This window comes from Pelophylax lessonae (genome assembly GCF_965119305.1).
Source record: "Pelophylax lessonae genome assembly, chromosome: 5".
Classification (NCBI taxonomy): Eukaryota; Metazoa; Chordata; class Amphibia; order Anura; family Ranidae; genus Pelophylax; species Pelophylax lessonae.
The window spans coordinates 273,850,759-273,865,379 of NC_138772.1; positions in this window are offsets into that span (position 1 = coordinate 273,850,759).

Consider the following 14,621-nt stretch of genomic DNA (forward strand, 5'->3'; position numbering starts at 1 on the left):
AATATCAAATACAGAGCCATAACTAGCACTAAAATCATCTAGAGTATGTTATTCTATTTGAAATTTGAATTTCAGAAGATGGTTATATACTTTATGTTTTATTCTGTTACTTTATTTTATATTCTATTTTATTCTCTTTGGAAATTGGAAAACAAATCGAAAACTATTCAAATTCAAAAACCTTTCAAAATTGAAAACTTTTCGAATTCAAATTTAAAAAGTATTCAAATTCGAAAACTATTCGAAGTTGATTCAAAAACTATTAGAGTCAATTCATCTGAATTTTTTTGTTGTTTTCGGATTTGTTTAAATGTGGTACTATTGTAATTCGGGTACATTCAAATTTCCAAAAATTGAAAATTTGCCCGAATTTAATTTTGAAACGAAATGAACTGCACATGTTTAATACACATATGTGAATACACACTTAAAAGAAAGAAAAAGAAAAAATATTTAGAGTAATGTACACTTTAACAGAGACCTGACCCTCACAATTGGCCAATCCTTTAAAAGGGGGGTATATTGTATTATAAGTGCCTAATTGCCTAAAATCAAAGTATTAATAGGATTCTCCACAAACACGTAAAATAATGTAGTTCAAAGGTCAAACCATTATAATATGCTGTGGATATCTAATATTGTAGTACATATTTTGATGGAGACTTTTATTTCCATTAATAATTGCAGCTATAGGGATATATATGTAGCCATGCTGCCTGCTGTTAGAATGCAGTAGTGCTTGTTGTTTAATGTAGCAATCGCTGCCATGGAAGCAAAGTCTGTGATATAATCTTACGTTTATTATATTAGCCCATAAAGCAATACAAGGCACCACATATCCAGTGGTCCTTGACTAGTTATTAAACTTGAAGAAATTTCAGTCTAGAAAAGAACATAAATACTATAATCCAATAAATCCCTAAAGCGTAACTCCCCTCTGGGTGATCTATGTACATTACAGTTGTACATCACAGGGATTTTAACAAACTTTGTTGCAGATTCCTACCTTTTATTATTCGGAAGAAATCATTGTTTGTTCCTCTGTGTCTGTGCTGAGTGGGTCTAATGGGAGTGGTTTCATAATTATCTATCAGCTGTGGCAGCTGCAGGGCTCTAATGAGGAAATCTGCTGGGCCTGCATCCCTTTAGACATGTTCCCTATATCTCACCAAAAACAATATGTTTGTTGCAGGGGATGCCAGAAATCTGACTTGTATCCTAGGCAGACTTCTGGTAAAATTGGGGAGCCAATCATACAAGCAGGAATTGATGCTTCTGGGGTGTGGTCAGTCCACATTCTGTGTACAGAACAGCTCCAGGTATCCATATTGCATTGCATTTTCAGAAAATACAACAGCTACAGATTGAAAAGGAAAGGTAATTTTTAATAACATTCAATTACAATATGATTTGTGTCACAATTATTTGCGCTATATTTTTTTTCCTTTATTTGCTGATTTTTCCCCCATGAAAGTAAAGTTACCCTTTAATGCAAGTCCAGATTGCTATACAAATAGCGGGTAGTTTGTGTGCATATGTCAAAACACATGTAAAGTGATACTCTGTTAGTTTTATACAAACCCAATTCCAAAAAAGTTGGGACGCTGTGCAAATTGTTAGTAGAAAAGGAATGGACTCATTTACAAATCTCATAAATTTATATTTTATTCACAATATGATATAGATAACATATCAAATGTTGAAAGTGACACATTTTGAAATGTCATGCCAAATATTGTTTTGTTTTGGATTTCATGAGAGCTACACATTCCAAAAAAGTTGGAACAGGTAGCAATAAGAGGCCGGAAAAGTTAAATGTACATATAAGGAAAAAGGAGGAGAAAAGGAAAGAAAAAGAAATAAAGGAAGAAAAAAAGGGCAAAGAGAAAACGAGCCTTTCCTGAGGCACTAAGAAGTAAGCCTCAGATCTGATGAGGCTGACCTCGTCAAGTATGTGATCCAGGTGTCCCAGGTTTTTTAAACCGGGGAAGCCTGTCCTGCAGGATGGCACAGAGGCATTTGTTTATATTTATCCAGGACAACTTGTTCTTTAAGAGATCAAAAGATAGGTATTTCCAGGATCTTACAAACGTTATTCTGGCTGCTGTAAGAATTAAACAAATTAGGCAATTAGGCATTGGGTGGGTCTTGGGGCTCCCCCAGCAGGGTGTTTGAGGACTGCCTGTTGTGGGGACTTAGTCAGATTGGTCCCCGTGTGAGAATAGATTAAATAGTAGATTTGGATTCAGAATCTACAAGTTTTTGGGAACATCCAACATAAGTGATACACTGATCCCTTTTGCAGCACACTTGGAAACACAGGGCAATTCTAGTGGGGACCATGTACCATTGCATTAGAACTTTGGTATTGGTCTCTATTAGAGAGGTGTTTATAAATGACTTTGCAGCCCCTTTTACCAATCTATGCCACTCTGCAGGGTCTAAGACCTCCCTTATATTCTGTTCCCATTTTTTCATATACAGAAGTTTGTCATCTGTGGAGGTCAGAATGCTGTAAACCTTACATATATACCCTGAACAAGTGTCAATGCGTTTACATAAGTATTCCGTTGGGGTTGTTGTAGATAAGTCGTAAACCTTTTTAAATGAAGAAATAAAGTGGGCTATCCGAATATATCGATAGTGTTCTGCTGGTGGTAAAGCATGTCGTTCCTTAAGGGTTTCCAGAGATAGGACTCCTTTATGGTCATACAAATCGGTGGTACGCAAAAGCCCCTTATTTGTCCATGCAAAATCAGGAGGAATGAGGCCTGGGGTGAATGCAGCATTCTCCAATAATGGCGCAAGGGGAGAATGGGTTTATCTAAAATTATGTTTTGAGGAAAGCCTAGCCAACAGTTCTACAGAAAGGGAAAGTGTGGGGCATAGGAATGGGGGGTCGAACTTTGGCTGCTAACCATAACATGTGGCTAACTGATCTCGTAGGCAAGATAGTTTAGTGTGAAAAGTAATCAATGGGGATAGTTGGGCAGCCTTAAAATATCTAAGCACATCTGGTGCGCCTAAGCCTCCCTTTACTCTAAGAGCATTAAGTGTCTTTCTATTCACCCTGGGCCCCTTGTCTCCCCAAATATTCAGTTTTCAGTGATGTTTTTAAGATCAGGCATATTTTAAAGGCACTAAAAGTGTATGAAAGAGATACAAAAATCTTGGCAAAACATTCATTTTGAGCAAGTGCAGCCTGTCAAACCAATATGAGGTATTCTTAGCCCATCGTTGTAAGTCACCTGATAGTATTATATATAATGGGGGTATTTCTGCTGGTATAAGGTTTGAAGGTTCAGGGTCAGGTGGATACCTGGACTGTTCCCTGTTCCAATGAGATATTTATAGCCAGTGATTTGGTATGGCTAACTCTAAGTCTGGATATGGAGGATAAAAGTTACAAGTCCAAGTATAAATTTGGTATAGAGGTAGTGGGGGAGGAGAGAAGTAGCAATATGTCATCTGCGAACAGAGTGCATTTATGGACTAGACCCCCACAAGGTATACCTTGAATGTTCTGGTTGTATTTTGGTTTTATCCCCAAAAAATTGAGTTTGAAAGGCCAATGCGCAAATATGGTGACATAAAATATTGTAAAGATCCTCGTTTTATTTTCTAGGGTCTCTGCTAAAAAATATATATAATGTTTAAGGGTTATAAGTAAATTTCTAGCAAAAAATACTAATTTAAACTTGTCATCAAAAAGTTCAAAAAAAGGCCTGGTCTGAAAGTGAACTTCTACCAAAAGTGGAACTTCTGCTGATCTGCTTCCTCCCGTCCTCCAGTGCCACATTTGACAGGTACCCCTCGCCACTTCCGGGAGACAACACCGTCCCTCGGAAGTTCGTCCCTCCTCCTCCTACCTCTGCCAATTAGGAAGCACAGCGGGCTTCACACATGCGTAGTAGGGAACCGGCTGGGAAGATGAAAGGCTTCTTTGCCGGGTTCCCTTTCCCTAAATGGCGGTGGCAGCACCCGAGGGCCGAAACGAAAATCAGGTAAGTTCTAATATTTAAAAGTCAGCAGCTACAGTATTTGTAGCGGCTGATTTTTAATTTTAATTTTCAGGGGGTTGGAACTCCTCTTCAAAGTGGCTAGAGACAACCACCAAACAGCCAGGCCTTAAAACAAAGTCCCCTGCATTATCTCTTTAAAAGCTATTCAAAGAAGGTGAAAAACAAGGAAACAAGGGCATCCTGGTGAACATGGGTTCCTGGTTAGAAGTCTATGACCCTTTTGTTGTGTGAGATGACTTTCCCAACAGGACAGACAGATTAAACGTGCTTCCCTACACCCATCTTTAATGGCAGGTGGGTGTTCCAGATGTTAAGGCATACATCACCACTCTCACAGAATCCCAGACTATATTACAATGTACAGGAATGTCTCCCATGTAGTAACCGATTGAACTGTTTGCTTATGTTTTCTCCATGTTAAACAAGATATGAATCACTTTATTATGGAACAGTTTTAGAGCTTTAAATTACCACATTCCCTTAATGAAACATCTCCTCGTCCAAAATGTCTAGCCCCTCAACCCAATCTAAGATAACCCTTTGGTTTCTGTTTAAAAAGTAGTAATGGGGAGTGGATGTGGCACTGCTATTTATCCCACAAATATGTATAACTACAATCAATGTGCCTTAAATTAAAAAATATTGAAAAATATATATATATATATATAAAAAAAATATCATAATAGATCAAATACCAGACAATACAATCAAACATGCATATATTTAGAGACCCTAATTAACAGGACATCACTTCGTGAAGAGTGATAACATCAGTGAATATTGTGCATAGAATAATAAATTGTGCAAAATAAGTCCTTTTATAAAAAATAAAAGCAACAAGTCCTCAGGTAAAGGTGAAAATAATATATTAAAAGTCCTGGAAAACAGGTGCGTGAAAAAGCTGCTAACTCCACACAGGCGGTCGGTGTTCAAATAACACTTGTGTTCCCCCCCCCCCCCTCCCCGTGTGTAGTAGCACTCATCAGATCGATTCTCAGTACCATTAGATGTTTGTAAATGTCCCTGCATATGCATTTATAACTTTATCCTGCTTTGCCTCAAAGGGAACATGTAAAAACAATAGGAGCCTCCATAGCTAGAATATCGTTAACCAAATTTTTATTAAAAGGTATATATTGCACTTAAATTAAGCAACATGAAAAAACAGCATTCGTGTAACATAAAGCAGACAATCAGGAGCTCCCTGCACTCCACAGTCCGCATGTGAGGCAATGACGCTCTATCTCCGTCTTATGCGTTACGTCATCAAGATGTCATCAGAAGCGGCGCCATCTTGCTACACCATCCAGTATTTAAATAATCAACCCTCTCTTCAATTTCTGATGGTTGCCACTTTATTTCAGGTTTTAATTGCTGGCAAAACAAGTCCTTCCTTATACAAGCGTTACTGGCTTGTTCTGCACAATACTGGGGCATGCCCTGACCCTGTCAGTGACCAAGACAAAGGAGGGGCAGAACCCCAGGTGCAGCAGTTCAATGGGTAGGCAGGGGCACAGGTGGAGTAGAGTGTTTGCCATTGGCAGAGAGCCCAGAGACCAAGAGAGATCCTTGCAGAGTATAAGTGGGTTACAGAGTGCTAGAGAGCTCTCGGCACTTCTGAGCTTGACTAAAAAAGCTGTCCAGCTTGCTGAAAACAGAAAGACTGGCATCTATTTTCAGTGAATTTGGGCAGGGAGAGTAATAAAACAAGAAGGCTCTGTCTTTGACCTCCTAAGAGTATTTGTATATACAGTACTACTGACCAGAAGCTATGCCTTAGGTTATTAAAAAGACATTGGTACACTACTATCAAGTGTAATGCTCCTAGTGGTTTGGCTGCACTATTTTAAAGAGGACCAGATACCCCTGTAATGTCAACAGTCAGATCTCGTTAATTTCTAGAAAGTACTTTGCTTCATTTGATGTTGACACTTTAATATTATAGAAGTCTGTTGGCAACTTTTTTAAGAACTATACTTATTTCTAACGATTATGTTCCTGTACTGGGAGCTCCGTGCCAAACCAAAAGCTTCAGTAAGCACATTTTATCCACTTAGAAAAACAGAATCTTGTGTCTCTGGCCATTATTGTAATCTCTTTTTACATGCAACATGATCGAGGTAAGTGGATTGCTGTCACAACATTACTGCAGGATTTACTTTTTCAGTTTAGCTCTCAGTTTTACTCTAAGCTTTAATGATAAACACAAAATGCCATAACCACTTTTGTGCTGACTGAGGGAATAATATTATAGTACAATTGTATAGTATAGCTGTATACTGTAAGCTAAAACCTTGGTTTCCAGGTTTACCCAGATCAGTACACACCTGCTTTAACACATCCTTGGCCCTGGTTCTTCTCAACTTGATTGTTGCATGCTTGTTCCTATCACCTCTCAAATGTATGTTCTTACCATATTCTTCTCATACTTTTATATTTCCTAATTTATTTTGTTCACTGCTTTCCTTCTCCTAATTACTTGCCAGACTTCTGTTTCATTTCCTGTTACTGTCTCTTTCCTTGTTATAGCAGATTCTAACCTTGCTTCTTTCCTCAGTTCACACCTGAGCGTACTAATCATGGTCGCCATCACGCAATTCTGCCTGCGATTCCAGAATCATAGGAAAACATGGGACTCATTTGTGATGCCATTATTTTTTAGTGGCATCCCAAACATGGTGTGATTTTCCCACGATTGTCGAGCAGCAAAATGCGCTCAAACTGCTGCAAACATTGCACCACCAAATGCTCTTGGCTTTGTGCCAAAATTTGGTACATAAGCTTCTTTGGAGTGTTTTTGGAGTGAAGGGGGTCCCATTCAAATGAATAGTGCCATTCCAAAAAAGCACCACAAAAACACACAAAAAAGCTAAAAAAAGGCAGTGCAGCAGCTGTCGCTGCACTACACTTAGGTGTGAATGGAGCCTAGCACACTGCTGATTATTTAAAAGCTTTCATAGATGTTAGGCCAACATTTCATACCTGACTACCATGGCTAATCCTGCTGCCTGGTTGCCATCCTAGTACACCTGGATCATTAATAAAAGCTTTATTACCAGGACAACAGGCTCTGCCAGCAGAAATGTTGGGTGTGTGGTATAAGGTTTGTGCTGGAACACATGCACATTCCTGCACCAGTGATTGCTGCAACCACAATACATCATGGGATCTTATACCCTAGCTAACACAGAAAGCAGATATGTTTTAATTACTTATCTACTACAACTACAAACCAACTGACAGGCTTCCAAAACTCCTACTATGATACTCTCTATGATACTTCCTAATGATACTACTAAATATGCATTTCTCCACATCATCAGGACTTAAGAAGTCCCTCAGATCCAGCGCCACACTCAAGTGTGACATACTTTAGCATATTAGTTGCACACAATTCAAAAAATTAGTTGAGTAAAACAGCAGGGGAGCTAATTTAGTATCTACTTTTGTTGGACACATAACCAAAACTGACCTATATATGTTAAATGTAGTTGTTCTTTAAATAACATATACACTCTTTTTCATTTCAATATACTGAATATTAAGCAGGGAATGAAATAGCACATAAGACAGTGAGGTTGAAATGTCATACAGTTTGTTTAAGCTTTGACTTATAGGTTTTAACAGAACTAATACACTCTCCTCAGTCTTTTACGTTTGCAGGCTTAATTATGCAATTACTTTGCTATTTGTAACAAGATTTTACAGCAAGATTACATCCAAGAAAGAAATTAATAAAGAATTCCCTCTGAAAGATAAAATATAGGACAATCATTTATTCACAGTGAATATGCCCTTTTAATTTAAAGCATTTGTGAACATTTCTTTGCTATAAGAAATAATTTCTAGACAAAATCTTCCAAATAATTATTCACAAGAGGGGACCTAAAGCGAAGTGCTCTATAAAACCCACATTTTATTATCCATGAAGCAAAGTATTTGGCTCTGAAAATCCACAGAAAATTATTCTATTTTTTTTTTTTTTTTAATCCAATGCAATGCATAAATCGTTGTCAGAAAGCCCTTCACATCAAGAATTAAGACTGCAAACGAGCCTTTGAAATGAAAATGAGGTATTATGAAGATTTTGTTTGATTGACATTTGAATTGATTAATAGCTTAGAAAATGGTTCTAATAAAGTATCAAGCACATTTTGTTTAGGTCAATGAATGAAAAAATGATACAAAATGTCAGAAAGAGAAGATAAAATATCTTGCCTATGTAGAAAATAAAATTCATGTGGCGAACATGTAATTGCTTCTCTTGCTCACATGGCCCAAGTATAAAGCTTTTTCTATTATACTTACACTACGCATAAGCATTTCTGTAAAACTATCTTGCCCTTTTGTATTTAATGTTCTTACAATTTGCAAACAATTTATTAGAATACATCTATTATTGAAGACTGATGGCAGAACATTTGAAAATAGTTTATTTTTCCAAACTGGACAAAATGTGTAGTTGTTCACATTGTATATTTAAGAAAAGAAAAGGACATGTTTAGTTAAAAATGACACTAGAAAATGGTCTGGTCTTTAGACTTGCCTTTTGGTTCACTTTTCCGGCAAGTTATAAAGCTGGAGCAACACATATAGAAATGCTCTATAATGCATTTGTCAAGGTTATAAGAAAAGGAGACATGTTTCATATAGATAATTGAAAAACCCAGTTTAGATATGTGAGTAGACAGCTCTTACAAATAGTGAAAAAATTAGACCTTTTGACATGTATATTTTTTTTATAAAAAATATGTAAATTCCTCACTAAGTGGTTGACAACTGCACCTTTGTAATGTGGTAATTTAAAATACTCTGGTCCTGCTTAATAGACAGTTTTTTTTGGAACATTATCCTCCTGTCTGACTAGATAGCAGGCATAAAAATCTTTCCTGTGGCCCAGTCTATTAAGATCCACCTCATTCACCAACAAGAATATTCACTTGAGATGAATCAACACCATCATACTCGTAGAATGTGGAAAAAAATAATATTGATTTCCTATTAAGCCTCTGCTAAGCTGCAACACCAATATAAAATAAGTTGATTTTAGAATGCCACACTTTCTAAAATATATTTCAGAGTAGTCTCAATTTCGAGTACAGTAGGTGAATTACATAGTTCTTAAACTCTTATACCAGACACCCAAAAATATTTTGCACAAATGCCAACCTTGCCATGAGATCACTGATAGAAATAAGCTAATACCAAATATCTTGCTGCAATGACAGCACATCAAATGTATTTTTGGTATCTGTATTCCAGTGTCTACAATTCTGCTGTTTACCTGTTTATTATACAAGCCCATGTTCTATTCAACATCAGGTCAGCAATATAACCATTTAATGCTACCCTTGTAAATGCTAATGTCAGGGATACCGACTTTCAGGCATCCAGCAGCAGGGATGGCCAGATCTGTGTTCTAACGCAGTGATTTAATGCAGTTAGGAAACTGAGACCAGAGTATATACAGTATGATTTAAGATAAATCATCAATTACATATACTGCGCAAAAGGTAATAAACCAATCAAAGTGACAAATGAAGGTGTAACAACAAATATGTAGGATAAAAAAACAACATAAATAAATGAAAAATATATAAAATATGCAGCACATAAAACCTAGTCCAAAAGTTCAACACCTTATGAATCACTCTAGTTCCAAAAATCTTTCAGCACAGAATGTTTTTTACCTAAATGCATACAATGCATTTAGGAAAAACACCTTGAAGCTTTAGAACCACTTTAAGAGTCTGCAGCCAGCTCTCTTTCCTTGATAATCTATGCCACTCCTCATGTTCAGGTTCAGACTTGTTTATCCTGAGTGGCACACTCAGGAACACAAAAAAACAAGAGCACTACACTCCATAGTGTAAAATCTTTGCAGAAAGGTTATTGAATAAACGCCAGTATAAAATATTAACAGCAATCGGCACCAAAGGTAAGCTACAATACCCAGAATGCTGTGCTCTATTGTGCATGTGTGATAAAGTCAGGACTTCTGGAAGGCTCTATGTGTTTTGTCACAATTGATATCATCGGGAGTTCTCATCTTCAACTAGTCACAGAGATTTTTGGAAGTGAAGTGATTCATATGGCGTTGGACTTTTTAATTGGATACCTTTGGACTTTAATTTTCCACAGTGCTGTTAATTGAGCATGGGGTCACATAGAATACACATTATAACTGGTAATTGATTGTTTAATGTTTAATGCACTAGGTTTTATGTTCGGCATCATTTATATTTTTTTCATATATATGATTTAAGCAAGTTTACTAAGAGTGAAACAAAACACATCCGAACACCAGCATACAGGATAAACAGCCTACGTGAAGAACCATAACCAAATGACAAAATAACTAACAAGCAACCTAACTAAGTAATAGAATGTAATAGAAAAAAGAAAAAATAGTCAGCTTTGATATTAATGAGTTTTTTGGGTTCATTGAGAACATGGTTGTTGTTCAATAATAAAATTAATCCTCAAAAATACTCATTTGCCTAATAATTCTGCACTCCCTGTATACTTCCATACCACATGAAGTAGGACTTCAGGCCATCACATATTTTTTGAGTCGCTCTGGTTCCTTCAATTCGTTACAGTCCATATTCTTAGTGGACTGTATTGAATTTTGCTTATGTCACAATTACTTCTCATTTTTGGATCAGTTTTATCTACAGATCAAGGGCACCACCATGGGGGCTAATTTTGCTCCAGTATATGCTAATCTAACCATGGGCCTATGGGAAGAGCACCACGTCTGGCATAACAATCCCTTTGCCCAATATGTCGTCTTCTACAGACGATATATTGATGATGTTGTCCTCATCTGGAGTGGCGACCAGGCAATGTTTGAGGCATTTGTGGCACACTGCAATTCCAACTCGTTGGGGTTGTCTTTTACATCTGTCATCGACCCCAATGAGTTGGTTTTTCTAGATTTGGTGCTCTCCCATGAAGGCCCAAACATTATTAGCAAGAACCACACAAAACCCACCAGTGGCAATTCATACTTACACTATGCAAGTTGCCACCACCCCGCCTGGAAACGGAACATCCCAGGGGGTCAATTTCATAGACTCCGGCACAACTGTTCCAATCAAGTGGATTACTGTGACCAAGGAACCAGAATGAAGGAATGCTTCCTAGACAAGGGGTTTCCACTACCCCTTGTCGAGGAGGCTTTCAGATCACATTTGGAGCCCGAACCGACCCAAATATGTAACCAAGCTGATAACAAAAACACAGTTAGGTTTATAACTGGCTACAATGACCAACATAGGGCCATTTCACACATTATCAAGAGACATTTTAATATTCTTCATCTCGACAGCAGATTAGGTCCCAATTTACCCCCAGTACCACAGGTTACTTTTAAAAGGGCACGCACAATCAAAAACATCTTAGCCCCAAGCAAATTAAAACCTCAGGTGCATGCTCCCAATCACATCAGGTTTTACTTCGATAACCGCACGGGCACCTATCAGTGCAAGAAACGCGGTTGCCTGACATGTCAATCCATAGTGCAAGCTTGCACTTCCATCAAAAATGGAGATGACATCTTCCACATCAAGCAATTCATCACATGTTCCACCGAATATGTGATATATGTATTAAGATGTCCATGTCAATTGATTTATGTGGGTCGTACTATGCGGACATTACGGAAAAGGATAGGAGAACATCGCCGATTCATCCATAAGGGATGTGACAAGCATAGCGTACCACGTCATTTTTTAAAGTTCCATAACAAGGACTTTAGGAAACTCGAGGTCATGGCAATAGAAAGCATCCCTAAAGGTACCCTAACAGAAAATGAGCGTTTCTCTCTTTTATGTAAAAGAGAGACTTATTGGATCTATAAATTCAATTGCCTAGCGCCCCAAGGCCTCAATGAAGAACTAGAGGTTAATTGTCTTGTCTAATGGAGTTTTTATACTTTTTAAACTTTTTATTGTCTATCTCACAATTTTTTTATTCCATATATACCATTGATATTTTATTGAGCCTGCCAGTGTATAGAGATATCCAAGTGCATATGGAGATTTTTTTATGCTAGGGTGTATACCCATTTATTTATTATTTTATTTCCATGTTATATTGATAGCCATTTTCTCAAGATGTCCCTTATGGTCTGTTATATGACAGTATAAGGGCTATGTTTATATCATCACATTGGTGTACAATTTGATATATACATGGATTATTCATGTATATGGTAATGTTTTGCATTATTATGCTGTTACCTCCATGAAGCATTCTGGGTTTCCAATATGCCAGATATAAATATTTTTTACAACAATTAATATTTTTTATATAATTTTTATTCTTTACTTTTTACCTTCTGATCATCATTATTTTTCATTTTTTGCACACAGATTTCTTTTTCTGTCCTAGTTTACTTGTTCCATCTTTTTTATTTATTTCCTGTTAGCATACTTATTCTTTTACATTCAGCCTATAGGGGGGTTTTTCCATTGGCTAGTCAGCCAACCCCGCCCACCATTTGGCTTCTTAGAGCCCCCAACTGCCTCCAGCCACAACTTGACAAAGCTACTAATGTAGCGAAACATGTCGTTGTGGCAATCGGGGGGCTCTGTAGAAGCGAGTGAACTCCTTCCTCCAGCTTCCCCGGTCTCCAGGTGATCCCCTCGCCGGCTGTGGACGCACATCCAGCCGACAGCGGTGACGTCATCAGCGTGCGACCTCCCGGCGCTCACAGCGGGCACCGGGAAAGCACAGCGTAGGCTCCGGTCCAGGAAGCGGCCGCACACCGGACCGTGTGAGCCCCCATCCCCGCTGGGACCCGCTCCTCTTTTCTATCCATCTACGCTGCTTTTCCCTTCCAGCTGCCAGCTTCCTCCCCCACTTGGGACTGACATCAGGGATTTCTGCTGAGGCAGCGGTGACACACAGAGGCTTCATGGATTGGTAGGAGGATTTATTTTAATATATATACTGCTTCTTCATTGTGGATCTATACAATAAACTTTTATTGGACAGTTTATCCATGTCTCTTTTGAGGTTAATTGTCAGTTACCTATACACTTGAGCGCCATCCTTCAATTTTTTCTTTATTCCGTTTACAAGCTATCCAACGTATAGGATTGGGCGAACAGTGTTTTTCATGGACATTTTGTGTTCTATGTATATGTGTGCACTTTTCAGACACTGCAGGAGATTACCTTTTGGAGTAGCGCCAGAACTCTTTTTTTGAGCGAAAGTAATAGAAAGCCTAACTAGCAAACTAACTATATACAGTATAATATATGCAAAATGGGAGACATAAAAAAATAGGGTAAGACAGGAGATGCAAGGAAGGGGGAAACCAAGACTTAGATCAGGAACAATGGCAGCAGGTTAAAGGCAGCAGGGTGTGCAGGGCAAAAACAAGATCAGGAGCAGGGTCAGGATGAAGGGCAAGCAATATCTGGCTTCCTCTAATTTCAGTTTAAAATACGACCAGACGAACCTCCTCAGTCAAAAACATATTTTGAAGCTCCCCCCACCAATTTGACTTGTCCCACCCATCTCTGTATTACATAGGCTTAAGTTCGGTTCATTCCCCTTGAACCACCCCTGAGGAAGGGGTTTGTCAGTCCCAAAAAACATGTAGCCACACCCCTAACAACATAGTGACACCATCCCAAAAAAATCCCAAAGAGAGCCAAGTAGAGCCAATCCAGACCGAGCTGCCAAAGGGCTCCCAGAAGCTGCCTAGCTGCATCTACAAAAGCTTGCATTCCAGCTTGACAGATCACATCCTCTCCACACCAGTGACTTCCAGGCATATTACTGCCAATACCAAGACTTTCACTACTGATCTCTGCATAACAAGGCCAGTCCACAGAAGGCTTCTACCTGTGTTTGGGGACATGCTGATCCACTCCTAATGCAGTGAGTGCATTTTATAAATTCCTTTATGCCTTTAATACATAGTTTACATTTAGGTGGTGATGTCCTCTCCTGTGTTTACATATGTGCATTAGGGTACTCAAGATCTGATTTAGAGGCGCAGCAACCACAACAGTGTTTAGTCCAACATCCTAGAATGTATTTCTACCCATTTTTGTGTCTACTCACTCTATTAAATTACTCTTATGGTTTATCCTGCCCTTTGTGCCCACTATCCTAGTCCCCCTTTTTTTGTTCATACAGCTAATGATTTGGTTAGCGTCCTAGCTTATCCCATTGTCCACAATACTTCCTATTGACTAAGTGATACAATTTTGAATTACAGACATACTATAGAACCCCCATTTCATTTTTCACTTTGTCCTTAATTTAGATAGGACAGTCCTGCTGGTTTACTCACTCTCTGACCTTCGCCAGAGAGAGGTAGGAAAACTGCTCTCCAGTAGAGTTGAGCGAACACCTGGATGTCCGGGTTCGGCAGGTTCACCCGAACTTGAAAAAAAAGTCCGGGTTCGTGACCCAAACTTAACCCGAACTTTACCCCGATCCCGAACCCCATTGAAGTCAATAGTGACCCAAACTTTTGAGCACTAAAATGGCTCTAAAAAAAAACATGGAAAGGGCTAGAGGGCTGCAAATGGCAGCACAATCTTCTTCTACTGTTGTTGTTCTATTCCGCTATTA